Source organism: Haemaphysalis longicornis, unplaced genomic scaffold (assembly GCF_048455015.1).
Source record: "Haemaphysalis longicornis isolate Haplotype H1 unplaced genomic scaffold, Haemaphysalis longicornis Haplotype H1 scaffold_11, whole genome shotgun sequence".
Lineage (NCBI taxonomy): Eukaryota > Metazoa > Arthropoda > Arachnida > Ixodida > Ixodidae > Haemaphysalis > Haemaphysalis longicornis.
In genome coordinates this window covers 16,848,480-16,865,524 of record NW_027526214.1, presented here as the reverse complement: position 1 = coordinate 16,865,524, position 17,045 = coordinate 16,848,480, and the positions used below count along the sequence as shown (strand labels likewise).

Sequence of the window (17,045 nt, the reverse complement as noted above, 5' to 3'; positions counted from 1 at the left end):
CTCCGCTGTGTCATGTGTTGAGCTCTGAATGTTAGGCAATTTACCCCGACGTTTTGGTGGACGTCTGCGGCCGTGTACCACCCCCCATGGTGAGGGCCGCAGGCGTCCACGTAAAAGATTCCGTGCTTGTTCCCATAGTGCCGGGCGGGTGCCTCCGCCCACCCCAGGCGGCTGCCACTGTGGTCCTAACGTGTCATGTTCGCCCGAAGAGGGCGCACGTGCAGGGCGTATCTCCAGACTTCGGGGATGCGTACACGCTCTTCCGTTAGTGTTGTGTGGTGGATGTGTAGTCGGGCTAATAGACGGCGTCCCGACGGCGTCTTTGAAAGTTTTGTATATTGATTAGTCAAGTGTGCCTCCCGGAGCTCCGTGAAAGTGTTTACCATCCCCAGGCCCTTGAGGCGGTGGTTTGACGTGTTTATCGGGAGGTCGAGGGCACGCTTGTACATCTTTCTGAGAATCACTTCGATGGCGTTCTCGTCAAACGTGCGCAGGTGCAGGTAAGGAGTCGAGTAGAGGACTCGACTGATAACGAATGCAGGCACCAGCCGCAAGGAACCTTTGCACCGTAATCCCCCGCGTTGGTTGGAAACCCGGCGGACTATCCGGCCCACCTGTTCCCCCACCTTACGCCGTTTGGCTTTTGTTGTATCTACCCGTCGATGTTTGTGGATAAAGAGGCAAACTACTCTAATCTCCACGTGTTCGGGTATCGGGCGGCCGGACAGGGAGACGTCCGTTGTGGTGGTGCACTTAGGCGATGGGCAAATGTTCTCGAATGCGGATTTGGACGGGGAGCATTGAAAGCCCTAGCGGCGGGCGTAGGCGTTCACAATTTCCACCGCTTGCTGCAGGTTTGCCGCAATGTCTCCAATCGATGCGTGTTTGGCCCGGATGGTAATGTCGTTGGCGTATAGCGCATGCTGGACGCCTTCGACCTTCGACCGCTGAGCCGGAAGTTTCATCACAGCCAGATTGAAAAGTAACGGCGAGAGGACCGCGCCTTGTGGGGTTCCCCTCGTTCCCAGTATATAGGTACCGTGTTCTTTGTCTTGTATTCGTATGAAAGATTGACGATCCGAGAGAAATTTCTTGATATACCAAAAGGTGTTATGTCCACAGTCGCTCTGGGAAAGGTGTTGCAGGATAATTTCGTGTTTTACGTTGTCGAAAGACCCCTTCAAGTCTAGGGTGAGCATTGCCTTATCGTTGAAGGGGTATTCGACAGGGTTGAGAATTTCTTGGTCAAGTTGAAGCAGAAGATCCTGCGCGGACCGGTGCGGGCGGAAACAGAACAGGGTGTCTGCGAATGCATTTTGGTTTTCCAGAAACAGAGACAGCCTGTCCCGCACCATGGTCCCTATCAGCTTTCCCGCACGAGACGTGAGGGAGATGGGGTGGAGGTTATCTGTGTTTATGGCTTTGCTGTCTTTCGGAATTAAAGTTACGAGGGCGGTCTTCCATTCGATTGGGAGGGTTGCCTTACCAAGCCAGATCGAGTTGATGAAAGCGAGGAGGGTCTCATAGGCAGGGTCGTGAAGATTGGCAAGCAGTTTCAAAGTTATCTTGTCTCGGCGCGGTGCCGTTGCTCGTTTCATTTTAGCTAGGGCCGCCTTCAGGTCATGCAGCTGGAACAGCTGATCCAGCTCCGCGTTCTCTGGACCTGCATACGAATACGCGGGCGCTCAGGGGTCCTGCTGAGTGCAAATATACTGGTCGCGTAGCTTTCACGCTAATTTTTAGGTATCTCCATCGAAGCTATAAATAGCTCGTAGATGTTTTTGTGTCTCACCGCAAGTTTGAGTCGGGTCAATTGGGGTGCAGAAGAGACGCCACGTGCTCCGGCTAGACATTTGTCTGGCCGCCGTGTTACAGCGGTCCACCTAGTTCGAGCCGGCGAGTTGGGCCGCGTACTCTGCCGCTCACTGGATGAGCTCTGCGATAGAAATGTTAAGCTTTCTGTTATGTTTTTGGCGGCGCCATATGCGGCAGAGGCTGTGCCGCACCTCCCAGATATGCAGAAGGTGGTTGTCCACCTCTGGCGTTGCCTCCGAGAGTTGAATTTTAGTTTCCACCAAACGAAGGTGTGTAACCAATCCTTGTGCCCATGCGTGGTATCCTTGTTCGTGAATAGAGGCCCAATTGATGTAACTTTGCCGCAACTTATTCCAGTCGGAGAGCCGAGCTTCTGCGTGGGGCCATGCCAATGGTTTAGTCCTTACGGTGCTATTGATAAGGCAGTGGTCACTACCGAGGGTTTCCTCGGTGTTGGCCCATTCTGCGTGTGTGGTATTTTTGGTAAAGGTAAGATTCGGACACGTATCCCGAGTCACGGAGTTACCCACCCACGTTGGATATGCAGGGACCGTGTGGTGAGTCAGGCCCAGCGTGGACGTGAGTTCCGCTAGCTTGCGTCCCCGTTTCTTCTCATTCACGTACCCCCAGAGAGTGCTGTGGGCGTTGAAATCACACAATCACCAGGGGCTCCCTCCCCGCAGCCTTTGGAGCGCGGATAAAGAGTGCTGCTAACGTTACATTTTTTGTCGGGGGGAACAGTAGACGTTGAGTATGTGAGGCGGTACATTTTGATTCTTGAACGGAAGAATTGACACCATCACATACGAATATTCAGTTTGAAGTTCACAGTAGACTAATGTAGCCGTATAATTTTTATGCACACATACGCAGGTAGAGGACTCTGTTGGAAGGTGATGTAGTTTGTAAGGGTGGTGGCACTCCCTGGCTCCTGGAGGACAATCACCACCGGAAGCGAGTCGAGAGTTGAAATGAAAAGTCGGAGATTCACCCGCTTTGCGGGGTAGCGGAAGCCTCGACAGTTCCACTGGACAATTTGAACAGGGGTGGTCAAATTTGGTAGTCAAACCTGGAGCGCCTGATCTTAGGGCTGCTCCCCGTGGTCAGTTAGGTAGAGGCAGGATTGTATCGACGCTGCTCCGGAGCAGGCACTTGCGGTGAGGGGGGCGTCTTCTATACCGGAGAGCGAGCAGCTGTTGTCATCATCTCCCTCTGTGAGTCGTCTAGAACTTTTGACAAGGCGGCCGGATACGTCCTTATAGGGACCGCCGGTTGTGCACGAGGGGCGGAACAGAGGGTGGACAGTCATCGCGGGGATTGTCTCTTGCAATTTGGAGATGGTGTGGACCATCAGTGAGATTTGGTTTGCCATGGCGCGAATCGAGCGTCTATGTCCCGGAACTGATCGAAAAAACGGGGCTCGAATGCAACCTCCGCGCTTGTTGCCACTTTCGGCTCCACGAGCTCACTTTCCATATCCTCAGCCGCGGGAGGGGAGGTGGGAGAAGGAGACTGGTTGATTTTGGATTCCAATTCAATATTTTTCTTCAGCCGCATCTCGTTTTGGACCCTGAGTGCTGCTATTTGACCTTGCTCGGCGCTCGGCGCCCTTGGGAGGGGAATAAGAAGGGAGCAGGATGAAGCAGCCCCACCCGACCCGCTCACCTGGCGTCCGTTTTTGACGGCTTTCACCCAGGGCCTGGTCACCCCACGCGTCTCCGCCATTCGTTTCTCCAGGCCGCCGTGTGGTAGCGACGCCGTCGACAGACGCTTTCCATAACCTCCAGTAGGCGGTTTTTCGATGTTAGAGGTTCCCCAGCAAGGCTGGTCATGTGGTGGCCCCAGATGGCGGCTTTTTTTCTTGGGCGTTATTTTTTTCCCGCCCGGTTGGGCGGCTATCTTGGGTTTGCGGAATTTTGCCACACAGTCGCGAGAGTTGGAGACATCGGTGCCACCACACACAAAACACCGGGGAACACAGTTGTGAGGGGCCGCACCCCCTCCACTAGCGGAGCTTGCAGTCCTCAGAATCCACACGTGTTCGGCTGCAGGTTTGGGCATGCATCCGCTCGATGCCCGACAAGCCTACACTGGATGCAGGCCGGGATAGTTTTGTAATAGTTTGCTCAGAGACGACCATGTTGTTATAATGCACGTAACGGGGCTTCTACTTACCCGCGAAGGTGATACGTGCCTTGTTTGATGATCCGAATTTTCGGATTTCCATGATGATACCGGCACGCCAGCACACTCGATGTTGAAGAGTTTCTGAGGTATCCGTGTTACGGACCATGGTCACTCCGCAGCACGTGTTTACGCCGTCTTGCCTAAGGTATCCATGGAGCGGGACCGATCCCTTCTCGGTATTTACAGCAAAGTGCGCGATGAGCCGGTCGGGCGCCTCGATGTCCGGGGTATGCACGATTATGATGTTTTGGTCTCGTGATGGCAGAACGGAGATGTCGCAGTCTCATTCCGGCCCGGGGTACGCCGAGATGGTGGTGCCGTAGCCGGTTTCCGTGAACGCATCGTGAAGAGAAACACGCTGCCTGGGCTTGATGACTATAACCTAGTCTTCGGGAGCGGGTTTGGGCATTTAGCGCCGCTTCCACTTCGTGGAAAGCTTTCCCTTTTTCCCGTGGCACGTGTCGCGGGAGCGTTCACTTTTCCGACCGACGAGCCGATGGCCGGTGCGACGTCGGACGCCGTCATCTTGCCTTAGTCCTGGGAGCGTCGTTCAGCCGCTTGCAGTAAAGCTTGATTCCAAATTTTCGGAAAATCCTTCAAATTTTGGTCACCGGTGGTGGAGACCTAGGTCCTCGCCATCGTCTCAAGGTCGTAACCGCGTGATTGGAGCGCGGAAGTAGCCATGTTGTCCTAGGAAGGCCGATTTCGCCCGGCCGGGTGTCGGCGTCGCCGCGGTGGCTCCCACGTGGTCGGTCAAAAAACAGCTTTAAATTTGTAGAAAATGAGCCCACCTGGACGACTTCGGTATCCAGTTGTTCCGCTCGATGTTACGGGTCGTTCAATGCAAGTTTTGCCTGGGTAGGATGATTCCTGCGTGGCCCCAGCCGTAACTCCTCGCAGCGCCCGCCTAGACATTTCCCCTGCCGTAATTATTTAAACGAAAAAGCGAATCCTTCTTTTGGTCGTTGGAAAAACACTGTGCAAAAGAAACTGGAGCCGCGGTTTGGGCGCTGGAACCGTTATTTCAAACAATCGTAAACACGTAAAGTGGGGTTTCCATGCGAATTTAATGCGCTCCTCGTTCGTGTCACAGTTTACACATTACGCCCATTACGTTTCTGCTCAGCAACCGTTACACGCGGGCACGTGGAGCAATACAGCAGACCGTGCAATCTTGAGATTCAAGGTTTGCCCATGCGTCCTGCCAAGGACCTGCCTGTGGTCATTTGTGACTTGGCTGGTAAGCTGAAAATTGAACCCTGCGACGATGATGTCGAAGCTATCCACCGGCTCCCGGCGAAGCGTAACGTCATTCGGACGGTTCTTGTTCGTTCCGTATCGTTAGCGATAAAAAAAATAGATGTCTTGCCGCAAAAAAAGCTGATCACTTGGCAACCAAGATGTTATTCCCTTGATTTTTCTTAACGGCAACTTGACCAGCCGGAACAAGAAGCTTTTTTGGGAAGCTCGGCAAAGAGGAAGGGAAAAGAACTAGAAGTATGTCTGGGTGAAGCAAGGAAACATTTTCGTGAATAAATCCGAAACCTCCTCCGCCTTTCGTATCTACAGTAGCCTCAATCTAGAGCGCCTTATTTAAATATGCATAGCTCTTTCTTTAAGTGCACTAACGTTGACGAATTTTACAGTTTGTCAACTAAAACCGGTGGACACCCATTTTCCGTTTTGCATGTACACATTGGTAGTATCAGGCAGCACTGGGACGAATTTTTGACGATTGTGGAAAATTCACGTTGTGTCCTAGATTTAATATTGCTAACAGAAATAAATGTACACTAAGAGCTTCGGCTGCGCTCGACATTACGCTTTTAGCCGTGTGCAGACCTCCGGATAAAAATGCCAAGGTTTTTTTTTATCTGAACTTGAAAGTATTACCCAATCAGTTTCTGTGAATTCTATTTTTTGTTTTGTCGGAGATTTCAATCTCGACACTTTGTCGTTCTCGAGACCGATTTTGTGCGATTATCTTAATACTTTGGCAAAATTTGGTATTCAATCTACCATATCTGCATTCACAAGGAAAGACTACCTCGGGGACAAATTTGTAACATCATGTCTTGACCATCTGAACATTAAATCGCCTATATCTGAAGTCACCGCCGCTGTTATCAAGCAGAAACTGGCCGACAATTATTTCATCGGTTGTCATCTTTTCTTTCCGGAGTCGAACAGGACACATCTTACTGCGCAGAAGCTGGTTATCCTTGACAAAGTAAAATTTCATAAATCCACAGCTGATTTTGATTGGGAAGTTTTTTTACAGAGGGTTACTATTCAAGACATGTATCAGGTGTTTTCAAAATATGGAAACAACCTAAACAAAAGACACAAAATACCGTGTAATAACGAAGCGCAGTATGAACAGCCCTTGGATAACAAATGAAATTTTGCAAGCTATAAAAGTAAAGGACGCACTTTGGACGCGCTCTAAGAGCTCTTCTAATCCCGAGTTAAGGAGGTTGTTTAGATCTATACGAAATAAAGTTATAGCTCTGTTGAGGTCGGTGAACGTTAGTACTTTAACAAATACTTCTACGAGAAACGATTCTGCCCCAAGAAAACTTGGACAACCATTAACCAGTTACTGTGCCGGAAAACATCACTCTCGATCGATGTAGCAATTTCAAAACTCTTCCGTAATGTTGGTCACTCCGTGCATGACTTTATTAACCACTACTCGAAACCTCCAAATCGGTCACAGGTTTCCCTCGGTGCAGCGCTGCGTTCCTTGAATAGCAACGTCGCTTCGGCATACTTGCCTCCCTTAACTTGCGCTGGCTAGCATGAAATAATATTAGGTTTGAAGCGTAAAAAAGCAGCAGGTATAGATGGTGTTTGCGTAATTGAACTTCAGAGAAACTTCAGCGTATTATGCGACGTAATAATCTCAATGCTCAATTCTTTTATAGAACATGGTTTCATTCATTATGCGATGCGCTTAAGATTGCCCTGGTCAAGCCTCTCCAAAAAGGAGGAAGCTTTAAAACGATTGAGAATTACAAACCGTTAGCTATCCTACCTTGTAACGCACATATTTTCGAAAAGCATCTTTTTAGTACAATGAATCGTTTTCTCGAAAATAATAAACTTCTTTCAGATTCCCAGTTTGGATTTAGGGCAGGAAAGAATATTACAACGCTTTTAGAAGAGTTCTGTGATCATATTTATTCTGCCTTCGATAATAATAAGGTACCCTGTGCTCTTTTCCTGGATGGCAGCCAAGCGTTTGACTCTGTTTCTCATTCATTATTGCTTCAAAAAGCTTGAACTTGTAGGTTTTCGGGGTCCTTTTGTTAAACTTTTAACAAACTATTTCAACAACCGGGCTCAAATTGTGCTGATAAACGGTTTCTCCATTTCCAAACATTTTTTGCAATCAGGAGTGCCGCAGGGGCCTATTTAATCGCCATTATTTAACGTGTACGTCACTGGTTTGGGATCTGTCACAAAAAGGAGTCGCCTGTATCAGTATGCAGACAACACTGTTCTTCTGTCTACGCACTCTTTTTAGAGTTCAGCAATTCACTCCCTTCCAACAGATGCAATTGCGGTCATGGATTGGTATTCCTACAAAGGTATTTGTATTGACACACAAAAAAAAACAAAATGTGTGTGTTTCCATAACCCTCACAAAAAATTGTTTGTACGCCGATTCGACTCTATAAATCAAAGCGTAAAGATTGTCATTGAATCCCTCTTCCCTTCTCGACAAGCGTGAAGTACCTAGGTGTATATTTTGATAGCGACATGACGTAGAACACCCAGATGAAGTGCATTGGTAACAAGCTTTGGGGGGTATCAGGCGTTTTATATAATGTTCGTTCCTTTATCCAGTCCCAACGGTCAAACGAATTGCGCACTCGCCTTCTTACAGCATCCTCAGATATGGGATATCTTTGTTTATCAGTGCTCTTTCACTTGGCGTTGCAAAGTAAACTGTATTTTATAAACATTGTCCTCAGCGTTGCCTACAATGTAGATATCTGCATTAACGTGGATTGCTTCACTTAGTTCAGTCTGCCTACATTTGATGCCCTGTTTTTTAAAACAATTATTTAAAAAAACTTCTCGTCCAGCTCTTTTTTGTGCCCTCTTGTGGCGGTGCGAGCGTTCAGACACAGTCCTCGATTTGTCATACCGCGTTGCTAAACACGTTTTGGATCCTATGTTAAACCTCACTATGTCTCAAAAATTTTCAACTCCTTACCCGATGAGATATTTTCTATTTCTTCTCTGCGTGGCCTAAGATCATATCTGCGCAAACATTTTCCTGTTTTGTCTACCTCTAACTAATGGCACTTATTGCCTGTGCTGACTGCCGGGTACGGCCCGACGAGCCTTGCATGGTTTGGGCTTACCCGATGTTGATTTGTATATTTCAAGTGATGAAATAAACAATTACAATTACAATTACAAAAGCCTATCAGGAATGAGATGATTGTTCTGCGTTATGCGACCCACGATGTCATTTTTGCAATTGACTTTCTGGGTGTGGCGGAGCACCACCAGAAAACAGACCCGGCGAGCTTTTCTCTTAGTGGAGGACTGCAGGTCTAGACCATACTGCCTGAATTCATATCATGATAAACAAATCGCTCTCTACGATAGGGCAAGGGGCTCCACAAGGCGTTTTGAAACGGAATTTCCCGGTGTTTGACCTTCCCGGTGTTTGAAAAAAAAAACCGTACACTACACCCACTAATGCACACAGGCACCAAAAATGAACTATGTTTACGCGGCGCAGATATGTCTTTAACTGTATACCTTCTTTGCGGATTGGGGGAAAATCATCAATTGGCAGACAAAAGGAGCGCTTGCAAAGTCAGGTGATTAGGTGTTGTGCATTCCTTGGGCTGGTCATGTTATTTTGGTGCAAAACGAGATAAAGTGGTATTTTGCATGTACAACCGCTGAATCTCTAAAAATATCCTCTCGGAATTGATTAAACCCTATACCGCCTTCGCTCAGTTCATTTGAAGATCTGCGCTGTGTTTATCACTAAATTTTGATGCATCAGTCGGAAAACCAAACGAAAGGCTTCGTTACATTAACAGGTGCCTTGGAATTTATTGTAATGCCATCCCAGCTGAGCAACCGCGCTGTGACTTTAGAGCACTTCACGCACACCACCGTAAGACTCCTTAAATACGAAGTAGGTATGAGCAATCTTGGCGACTTCATTATTTTTGCAGAATGTTCTTAGTGCAAAACCAACCCATTTGCCTTGTACTTGACAACATAAAGAAATTATGTTCTCTGTCCTTCATCAAGCTGATCCACGGCTTTTTGTGAGGGAACCGTCTAGAATTCATTATGGAAATAAAAATGTTTGATTTCATTTGATGTTCTATATTCAAAGCCAATATGCGTTATTGTGGGGGGTGAGAGACACATATTAGTTTTGATGTTCTGGTCTCAAAGAACATAATTTGTCCTGGCCCTGACAACTTGCTGCATTTAGCGACGGTTCACCTGGGTGCTCTTTAAATCTTTAAAGAGCCAGAGAATATTTATGGGGCTATTGTTCTACTTCCGCCGATTTATTGGAGATTTCGCCAAAGTCGCTCATCATCGTTCCTCACTATCGGGAACAGACAAACCCTTTTTGTAGAAACGATTTTATAATTCGCCGTTTAGGCAACTAAAATTTGCCTACCTCCAGACCTGCGTGGCGCCCTTTCCACCGTCAGACGCCTATTGAGACTCACACAGTCCATTGCCGTAAGCGTTACACCCCAAGGCAAGTTGCTCACACCGCCTGCCTGCAACGACGTCACATTCGTCAATCTTAACAAAAGTTCGTGCAGGAACTTTTTTTCAACCGGAGGAGTAGTTCTGTAGTTACGAAGTTCCGGACGTTCCAGTAGAGACACGATGAAGCACGGCTTCCGCGCTGCAGCTTAAACTGCACCAATATGTAAGTTTTTATGGTTCCGATACCAACATAACAACAAATTTTTTTTCTTCCTTGATGTAGAAACCCTTACCCCTTCCTACAAGTTTGAACACTCGCACCATTTTTTATAGGTGTGTAGATGTTGCATTCTCTTTATTTTTGTAATGAAACTCAACGCATCTTTTTCCTGTAACTTTTAAATTTATGTGTACTCGTCTTGCACTGTACAAGAAAGAAAGTCCACATAAAACAGTTTACGTTGCTTAGTCCACACAAGCACCGTAAACTGTTTAAAATCTACTACCAATAAATAACAGTTCCCGCAAATTAGTTCGTTTGTGTTTAATTAACGCGATTTCTTGTGTTTTTCTGATATATATGGTTGCATCCTTTTGCGCCTGTCTCCGTGTGAGAGTTTACAGTGAGGTAGCTTGCCTCTCGCTTGAAGGAAAATTTCCTCCCGTATACAAACAACCGAAGCGTGATCTAGCAGTTCTCACCGAGGACGCCCACCACATGCGTCAGGCTAGGCAGGGCCGAGCATTAGCTGCCTGAGAATCAAGGACCCGTTTTCTTTGCAATCAGGCTTCCAGCCTAGAATGAAGGAGTTTCAATAAATCCACAAAACAAGCATCGGTACCGCACAATAGATGATAAAGCTTCTCTGATCAAAGGGACACCCTTAAGCGTTTGTGGTAAAGACTTGGGTTTCATTTTCTTGAGAAAAAGGGGCTCACATCATTTCACGGTGACCATATGCGGCAGGCTTTTCCGATAGATAATGAGAACGCAAGTGACAAGTTTATCAAGACGGCTAAGCACATGCAATACCCGCCCACATTTGTAGTGGTTTGAAAAACCTTCGCTGGACGTCCGCGTTCGCAGGGCAGATAGGCAGCCGTTTGTTTGTCATGGGACCTTTTTGTAAAACTGAAATACTGACAACAAATTATTACAATACTCGAGAAAACAATGTCACCACAATTCTCTTCAACGAGAGACCAACGAGAGACCAAACGACCACAGCATGCTCGCTCTGGCGGGTTTGATGCCAGGGAAAAAATGACTTCTTAGAGAGTTCTCCGTAACCATAAAGCCCAACTTAAATCTATGCATTTTGGATTGCCATTTTGTAACACATAAACCAGAGATAGCTCTTCAAAAAATCTCATGTGAAATCATTCTTCGCATTATTAACAACCAAGGCTGCTACACAAGTTGTTATATTACTGAATGACAAGAGGTCTCAGAGGAAGCCGTAATACTAAGCTATGTCACAAATTTTCAATAGGTCAAAAGTGCCTTCATGCAAAACTTTATGATCGATACCCTCTTTTATGCACGATTCCACAGCCACAACTTGATAGTTTGTGTGTAATCCTACCCTAAATCCTGCCTGAAAGCTCTCGACATAACCATTATACCCTATGGAGCAAACGTATTCTTTTAACATCTTTTCGAGCAGCTTGTAAAAGCCGCTCCTCACTGCAATTTGAAAAAAAAAGGACGTACTAGAGGATTGGGGCTCTCCCTAATTTTTAGAAATGCCACTACAGTGGCATTTCTCAAAGACAGACAAAGGCATCCAGGAAGGTATTGTTGATGGTATATTTGTAGGAGTAGCAACAGAGAATCTGCTGGTGGGTGCTGTGTTAAAGGGCATGTATTGTCGCCATCTCCAGCGAAACACTTACACCTGGTTTTATGCCTTCAGGAGACTTTAGCTCATGCAAAGTCAGTGCCATAGTCTCCGAAAATCACCTGCGAATTTTAAACTAAACCAGTCTTCTATTAAGGCTTTCCTTCCCAGGCTTTGCAATGTCTTTTTTATCTACGCGCGAACTAAACAATGTACTTTTAGAGCAAAATAGGTGCCTAATTATTATTGCGAGACGTTTTCGAAAAAAAAAATATCGGTCCATTGTTGAGTTTAGAGATTCCCATCAGGTATAATTGTGTGTAATTTGTTTTTTTTAACTTGGGTTTGCAACGGGGATTGCATTTTCGTGTGCGTGTGATTTTTCGTCATATCATGCCGAATATTACCATCGCTCTTGAAGAATTTACCAATATGCGGTTACCTTCATTTCTCCGGATATATAAAAGTCACGTAGGTCCAACATGGGGAATCTTGAGTAATCTTGGTGAAGGTATCGGTGAGACCGCGTACCCCGAGCGCCCCGACAGAAGCTGTAACGTACCGTGGCGAGGTGTCTAAGCGTCAAAGGTAAGAAACGACAAACAGTGGCCGCCGGAGCCATGGTCAAGTACTGGCGGATTTTCCCCATATCTGTTTACCAGACAGAAAGCACAGCGACCCCTCTCGGCATCACGATAAACCGAGCGGAGGAAGTACTCTCATTCCCTGCTTTTTTCTATGCCATATGGTAAATCAAAACACCCACCCGCATGATCGGACCCTAAAAAGGGTCCGCACCGAAGTATTATAGGCAGACAACAACCCCGCTTCCTGACCTTTGAATCTATTGAAAGAGAAACGAATGTAGCCCCACTGTTCGTGCTCCTGATCACGAACCTCGTAGAAAGAATATCTGGGGAGTCCTACAAGCAAATTAAAATAGAACTGAAGACCGTTTGGTAGAATGAAATACCCAGCCGCAGGCAGCCCATCTCCTGAGCCATGCACGCATCGCAGAGCTTGGCATAAGGGTCACACCGTACCAAAGCCTTACAGCTTACAGGGCGTGATCATCGATCCTGACCTCACGAACGCAGCCAATACCGACATGCTGGAGGGCCTAAATCTCAGGGCGTAACAACAGTGAGGGGCATCACGAAACACGCAGAAGACAAAGAAAGCCCTACCAAACACTTGATCTTAATCTTTGGCCGGTCAGAACTCCCCCAATTCATGGAGGCAAAATTTATTTGATGTTCAGTTCGGCCATACCTCCCAACCGGAGCACTTTTTTGAATGCAAAATGTTTGGGCATGGTACTATCTCCTGCCGTGGCCGACGTACCTCTGCAAAGTGTGGCCATTACGACTACCAATCCAGAAATTGTCCGTCGCAAACCCTCACCTGCGCCAACTACGAGGGTCCCAGGCGGCTCACTTGCTAACAAGCGAGAAGTTCAGAAAAGATAAGCCGTAATCAATGTCAAAGTCACGGGGAACGTTACCTTCCCAGAGGCACGAAAGAGGTTAGCCGCTTGCACATGGGGACATACACCGGCGCAACTCGCCAGAGGACGCAGCGGCGTCTGGTTTCCACGGGAACCTAATTCAGTGAGTCTTACCTGGTACCCGCACTCAGTTTTCTCTGGCAACCCAACCCGCAATTGTCACCATCGAGATTCAGGCTGCTCTAGCTGTCTCCTCTTTGCCGGCCCACAGTACAGTCGCGAGCGTGGAGTAGATGGACACGGGGTAGCCTGTAGCAGCACCCAACCCAACTGAACCGCCCGGGCCGCATGTGGCACCCCCGACACCTTTGTCGCTGGCGGCTGCAGCAAAGAGCCCCAAGAAGGGTGTGCGGTCTATGGAGCCCGATCCGTCGGGTCTTCTGTGAGGGCGTCTGACGATGATGAAAAAGATGTCGGACGGTTCTTGCCCGCGGCGCATAGCAAATAACGTGTTGTGGCGCTAAAACGCCCAGAAAAGCGCCGCAAAACATATAATCACTGCACAATATTACAACACATAAACATACACGCTCCAGCAGCTGTCACACAACACAAGTGGAAGAGAAAATTTATTTCAACGAAACAGTATTGGCCTTCTTGAAACTCTTGATGATGTATAGGATATTCTATAGTGCCTTCAGCAGAGCATTATGTGTCTACAAAAAACACATTTAAATTCCAAACAGACAAATTTGATGTATAATAATGACAGGAAATTGGGTGGTACGTCTCCTGACGCTGTGGCCATGATTGCCGAATGTCCTTCGCGTGTCACAGTATTCAATTAAAGACCGTCCTGAGGTTTTTCCCGTTCGTACCATAATTTTCAATAGGCTAATACACTACTCCGTTAACATTGCTGCAGTTTTTCAGCTCTCGAGCTCTCAGTTCGAAGCATTTATGGGTCAGCTGCCGGAATCTTTCATTCTTTATGCAACCTCGATGCACGTAATCCACTCTGGGGCTCTTTCCCCACAGATGGCCCAGGACGCCTTCTTGAAATATTTTTAACATCTTCAAGAGCAGGCCTATTCAATAAAACAAGCCCACATACCATTACATAGGACACAAAACCTACTCATACATCAACTTGGACATTGACTCTGCAGTACTCATTCCACCTATTGAATGGGACAGTGGCAATAACGAATATGGTTGTGACCACCACGAACCACATCAGGACACATTGGTAAAGGCTTGAACAGTTCACCTTCATATAAAGGGCCAATCAAGCTAGCGGAAGTTGGAGAAAATTTACAGAAACATTTAAACTACAGCACTCATCCATGAAAAGGCTACACTTTAAAAAAGGTGCGCAACTACTCAGTGCACAAAACATGGATACGGCCAGAAAGCCACTTCTCCAGGCCTCCGGTGTTCCGCAAAACGCAAGGGGCCCCTTTTGGAACAACGATTTCTGGCGAGGGGGAGAGACTCAGCAAAAGGCGGGGGGAATCTTCTGTCGAAAACCCACAAAAATAACCTTATTACAGTCAAAATGGAAAGGCACAAGAAAACCGTGTATGGCGTGAGGCGAAACGGGAGAGTTGGTGCACCTTTCTTACATCCCTTAAATCGTACACAGACACATCCAAGGTATGGGCACATATACATAAATAAATGGACCACAGACACACAGCCTTCCACTGGTTACTACAATAGAGGACACACTGGAAGACTAACACGCATGCGCAACACACACCACACGTGTCGAACTCTCCACAATAAACAAACACTTCCATGCAACCAAAACATCTGCAGAAGGCCTTACAATACAATAATAAGTTAGAATATACTTATAACTATGAATTGCCACTTTATGAGCTAAAGGTTTCTCTTGTCACTTGTAAGTATTCAGCCCCAGGTGCAGACAACAACACATACACTATGATAGAGCACCTACATGCAGACAGTCTTCAGACATGCCTACCCCCCCCCCCCCCCACCCCTATCCAACGAGATATGGCTTTCGGAACATCTTCCACACTCCTGGAGGAGGCGATAGTTGTGGCTTTTTTGAAGCAGGTGAAAGACCCTACCTCTCCCGCCAGCTATAGATTTATTGCGTGTAGAAGATACCGGTGTAAGCTTCTCAAGAAGGTGATAACCGGTGGAATCGTTTACTTTCTTGAAGAGCTGCCAGGGAGTCTTCTGGGTGGGACGATCCTCTAATTATCAGCTGGTTGGCTTAGAATCATATATAAAATTTAAATTTACACACAAACAATATTGTATGACCGTATTTTTTGACATCAAGAAATCTTAAGATACGAAATGGCTTTACGGCATTTCTGCAGACCTAAAATCCTATCGTGTAACAGTTAACACGTTGCACACTCTTGATACTAGTGCAAACGAATATTTCATGGGAGCCGGGTCGGCACTTTCAAAAGTTCACATTCAAGAAAATGGCTGGCCCAACCCGGACTTTCCAAATGCCCATTGTTTATCAATAAGGGGAACTCACTGCGAAAGGCACTGCCGCTCTCCGTTTCCTGCCTCATGTATGTAAATAAGGTTCGGATAGAATTTAAATCATGTACAATTTTCGTATGTAAACGTCGGTCCAGCTTGCAGAAAACAAACTTTCTCACTAAGCTTTTTCTTTTTCAAATAACTAACCACACCTTTAAACGAGGATTCAATCATTCATACAAATTTTACCTTCTTTAAATTCCTCTAATAATTTCGCTTCTATTCTATTCAGGTACGACATCAGAGTCATGATTTTTGGTCTCCTTTTAAGTACCACCAAAACATTTGGCTGTAAGTTTGAGAACGAGAAATTTCCACCCGTATGACTTGCCATAAGTGACACAATCAAGAAAAACCCCAGAGAAAGACGAGAGATACTCGTAAAGTTTATGTCTGGGGTGCAGCAATAATACTATTAGGAAGAATAACTTCGGCAGCTTGACGCCGCACAAATCCACATTCAACGGCTGCAAATATGTGGAATGAAACAGCCGTAATTTTAAACAAGAAGCTTACAATATACTGCCTGGAAATATTGTTTTAAGCTGAAATAAGAAATACCCTATTTACTCGTGTAATGATCGCACTTTCAAGAAAAGTTACGTAAATTTAGGGGTGCGTTCTTTACGCGGGGAAAAATTTTTACAAACCATTTTTGAGCAAAGAAAACGCAAGAAAGTTGTGGCTAAACTTTTACGATAGTTCTCTTGAACAGAATACGAATAATAAATAAGAACATAATAAAAACTCCGCACACCGGCGCCAGCCGCTTTGCAAAGTGACGCAAAATGCTGATGTCTTTGTGAATCATCGAACGCGCTAGTACGAGTCTGCTGAGAGATGGCAACAGTTCGACCAGTAAGTGGCGGCCACTGTTACAGTGCGGGACATAAAAGAGACTTTATGGCCGACTCAGCAACCTGAGCGCGTTTTTTCTGTCTTGTGAATATATTATCTCCATTTATTGATATTTTTCTGCTTATCAATATTGAACGCATGCTTGCCGAAATCGCTAATATTGGCATGTTAGCAGCAATAACGTATACATGTCCTCTTCGAAAGAGAAAAAAAAAGAGGCACGCACGAGCACCATCAGCTAGGCTTTGCACATATACGACATACTGCTGCGGCTAGTTCATGGAGCGATCACTCGCGAGTGCGATCATTATGCGAGCAAATACGGTACATTATCTATACAGTTTTTGTGGTGATGCGATAGGTAATGCCTGAAAAATCTCCGAAATTCTGTCGTGTCTTTTCTTTGGTTAATAACATCTGTATTTGCTTTAAAACGCAAACAAACCTTTACCGTGTTTGTAAGTAACTTTGGGATGAAAATGAATGAGCCAGCAAAACAAATGGTCAAAGCTGCGTCACTTCCAAGTACAGTGTAGAACCCTGCACCAAAATCAAGCCGCATATCATGAAACATCATAATTATTGGCAGCGGACTGCACGCAACAGGCCTATGGTCTCAGATACTAAGACCACAACTGAGAGGGTGCAGG

At 46.3% G+C, this 17,045-nt stretch overlaps 1 pseudogene; it reads right to left on the bottom strand.

Moving 5' to 3' along the window:
• LOC144160588 (uncharacterized) overlaps nt 1-4,686 on the bottom strand; it is a 157,760-nt pseudogene extending 153,074 nt beyond the window's left edge.
• Nucleotides 4,687-17,045: the final 12,359 nt, after the last annotated feature.